The 3,961-nt window shown below is 40.6% G+C and overlaps 1 long non-coding RNA gene across 1 annotated transcript; it reads left to right on the forward strand.

Moving 5' to 3' along the window:
• Positions 1 to 407: 407 nt before the first annotated feature.
• Positions 408 to 3,410, forward strand: LOC121109627. The gene is made up of 2 exons (XR_005857305.1): positions 408 to 1,837; positions 2,095 to 3,410. It is a non-coding gene; the product is annotated as an uncharacterized LOC121109627 (long non-coding RNA).
• Positions 3,411 to 3,961: the final 551 nt, after the last annotated feature.

Below are 3,961 nucleotides of genomic sequence, written 5' to 3' on the forward strand. Positions count from 1 at the left end.
CACTGTTGTGATGTGGTTAGCATTGCTTGTGAGGTTGGAGGGGAAAAAAGCACTAGGAAAGAAGAAATTTGAACAAAAAGCACGACATTGAATGGGGTGAATGGGGCAGTATGAATTTTTCCGTAATGTTTCATTGGCAGAGGTCTGGTTGCCACCACTTGAAGGCACATCAGAAAAATAGCACCTGAGCTAAACTGTCTTACCAGGCTTCATCTTCTGTGGAGTTGCACATTGAGTGTTCATGTAGGTACAGCACCATCTTGCTCCTTTAAGACTTTTATGTAGGGAAGCAGCCAATAGTCCTTGAGTAATTAAGTTAGGGCATGTTGTAATGCAGAGATGCCTTTCATACTCTGTAGGAATTAGACATCTGTGGGGTTCGTTTTTTTTTTTGGGGGGGGGGGGGGGAGGGGGAGGGGTAGTGGGTTTTTTTTGTTTGTGGTTTGTTTTTGTTTTTGTTTTTTTTTTCTTCTTGCAATGGAAAGTTATCATGCAAGATTTTCTTTGATTTCTGGGGCTGGCAATTAGTGAAGTTGAATAAGAATCTTTAGGCCAATGGAGTACTTATGTTATCTGGACATCTCTGGCAGAGAATGACAGCTGCATTGCTGCATGTTGCTGACCTTCCCTGCAGTGCTGATCTTTAAGAGAAAGTGCTCTTCCTTTCTTTTACTGTTCAGTCCTTTGCCCAAGGCTACTTGTCAGGGGGACATTAACTTCTGCAATTCACCTGTGAATCTTCCAATGTCCTCCCATGGAACTTTGATTTTCTTCACATCCATATTTCCTTGCTTTTATAAAGTTTGCGTAAGGCACTGAGAGTGAAGCATGGTCACGTTCCACACTTAGAAAACTAACTTGTGTTGCCGTGTCTGCATACCTAAATGTGTAATAATTCACGATTGCTCACAGCAAATTGTTTAAGGGCCCTATAAGCAATTTCAAGATCTCTTGTGACCACAGATCCTGTCTCAGCTGGAAATGGGAATCTGTGCTAAGGAGAACTGACGTTGAACAGCACACATTTGCCCTATATTTGCTGTTATTGACAAAGAAGCTTAATATATAGAAATGAAGTATATACTTTCACAAGGTCAGCTTCTTTTGAATTGGCTCCTTTGAGGCCTCCAGTGGGCTGCATTTTTTGTTTATCATATTGTGCCTTATTGTGATTTTGTACAGTGTTTTTTGCATCATTAAAAATTTGTATGAAGTTGGGTAAGTTTAATAGTATAAGCAAGGCATTTGAGATAGCCCTACAATGGGAAAATTCCTCTAATGTGTAATGCAAGACTGTCAGCCACTCCCACATATTTGAAGCAATTTCCATTCCTCTCTAAGCCTGGATAAAGCAGCTGTAAGTGAGGCATTCCTTCCCAACAGTGTAGAAGTGGGATACTGAGGCTAATTTTTTTGAGAAACTTGGTTACTAGTGAGGCAACATGTTCAGACAGAGCAAGTCAAGTACTTGTTCAGAAGAGCAGGTCCTCTGCGTATCCTGGAATTGGATGACTTCATGCGCATGTGGTTCCTCAGGAAAAAAGCTGCTTGTGCTGTTAAGTACTGGTGGGAGAGGAGACATGGAAAGGAGTCAGCTCCTTGGGCCTTGTTCTTTGTTCCAGTCTGCTCTCCAGATCTCTGGACATGATTCCTGGGCAGCAGCGTGTGGGCTGCCTTAACGATGCTGGGAGCATGACTGCTGTGTGTGGGAAGGTGGAAGGCGTGAAAGAGAAGTACAGATGCTCTTGTACATGGCTGAAGAACTGTCATTTCTATCGTTAAGATGTGAGAGGTGCGAACTGTCTACATGCGGCAGGCGTGGAGCTGAAGTGTGCAGGTCTGTCCCCATTGCAGCTGTCGGGATAAACACTGAATATTGGGTTGAAAGCAGAGTTTTTGTCTTTACTCATTGCTTTGTTCACTGCTAAGAAAGAGACAGTAATTTATTGTCACAAATCTCCTATAAAATCTTTTTTTTTTCTTTTTTTTTCTTTTTGTCTGGAGTAGAATTTTTTTGCATTTGTTTCATTTCTTGCACTCTTCAATTGTGAGATCCGATGTACAAAACACAAATTCCAATCTGTAATCTACCAGGTGAATCTTGACAGCTGTTAAGAAATACCCATTCTCCATTCTCTACTGGTAGTGCTGGCAGGAGACGGAGAAAGATGGGCCTCACACTACTGGATTCCACGGCAAGTAAGCATTTACTGATTTCCCATGGACTTCCAGAAGGTATGCAAACCTCTGCTGCAGAGCTGGAATATTACTGGAATCAATATTAAAGCTCAAGTATGGTATTGCATTACAAGCTACTACAGCTTAAACCCTTCTTTGCTTTAAATTTAGGACTGTTACATCAGATGCCTGATCTTCAGGTTGCTGAAGATGCAGGGCTGGAAAGATGGTAGTTAAATGGCAGTTAAAGGTGTGAAATTTGGGGTAGTTTCTTGTCCAGGACATGGTGGAGCACGTGCCAATCAGCATTAATCCAGTTTTAGCAAATCATGCAGAAATGTGTACTATGGAGCAAAACTCTAACCTGCCCTTCAAAGTGGGGGTCCAGAACTAGGTTACTTGGCTGACATGCTTCCTGTGGAGAAAGTCAGAACATCTTCTAAGTCCAAATGGGTGTGATTAAAATCTCTCTTAGTTAAGGATAGGTTAGGATTTTTCAAAGTGAAATGCAACATCAGGCCCAAAGCAGCTACTGCAAAATTAGGGGGACAGCAAACTAAATTACTTCAAGGGGTTATATTTTTATTCCTATAAACACAGAGAACTTAACTGCATTGATTCTTTGCAGAAAACATGTAGGAAAATGTTTTTTTATTTTGACAAGTGGATAAGATGCAGGCAAATGGTGGGAAAGAACTGGTGTGAAAGGTACATCCTTGTTTCTGCATGGAACATAAATCAAAATGACTCATAGTCCCTGTGCAATGCAACATACCTGCCCAAGCTAGAGTGAAATTGTAGGCTCATGAGCTGGCCAAAACTTTATTATAAGTGAAGAAGCATGCCTGAAAAAGAATGACTACTGTTTTTAAAATGTGTGGTTTTATACAGCCCCTTTGTAGTCATCAGATCCAATTCAGCTAGGTGCAAGTGATGTAACCCTGCTAAACAGTGCTTGTTTGTTGTTCTTCAGTTGTAAATAGGTCCTTCCTCTGAGCAGCTTGACTTCTTCATGGTTTCCTTGAGAGTGATGACTGCCTGCCAGAAGCTATTAAAATCAAACAAGGAAGTAAGAAACAAACATAATCCAACAGAGGCCATAAGGAAGATGGATGTTTTAGCCAAGCAAACAAACAGAAAAGGAACTATGGAAATTTTCAAGCCAATTTAAAATAAATTATTTAACATACTTGAAATGATTAAGATGATTAAAGGATTGCAGCAGCTGTCAATGAGACTAAGAGCTGTGATTTGTCACCCTGGAGAAGAGATGGCTTGGGGGGATCTTACCCATGTACATAAATACCTGTGGAGAAGAGCAAGGTGGAACTGGATGTGGTGCCTGATGACAGGACAAGAGGCAATGGGTACAGGTAGAAGTGCAGGAAATTCTATTTAAATAGAGGTAAAGTCCTTTTTACTGTGAGAATAGTTGAACTCTGAAATAGCTTTTCCAGAGGCTGTGGATTTTCCTCTGGAGATCTTCAAAACCCAGCTGGAGTCTGTTCTCAGAGAACCTGTTCCAGCTGCTGAGCATGAGGCAGCTGGAACAAAGAGATCTTTTGAGGCTTCTCACCTTAACAGTTCTGTGATTGGAAAAGAATGGTTTTCTACATGAAATTTAACTACTTTTTTTAGGGTTTTTATCAAAAGATGAATGTTTTCTGGATTAAAAATGAAGCAATTGTCTACACTGGTGTTCAGTGACATGCAACATAATGTAATTATAATGTTTAGAGCTCCAGTGATCTACCAAAAAAAAAAAAAAAAGCAACCTAATTTG

The sequence above is a fragment of the Gallus gallus genome, chromosome 2 (assembly GCF_016699485.2).
Source record: "Gallus gallus isolate bGalGal1 chromosome 2, bGalGal1.mat.broiler.GRCg7b, whole genome shotgun sequence".
In the NCBI taxonomy this organism is placed as follows: Eukaryota; Metazoa; Chordata; class Aves; order Galliformes; family Phasianidae; genus Gallus; species Gallus gallus.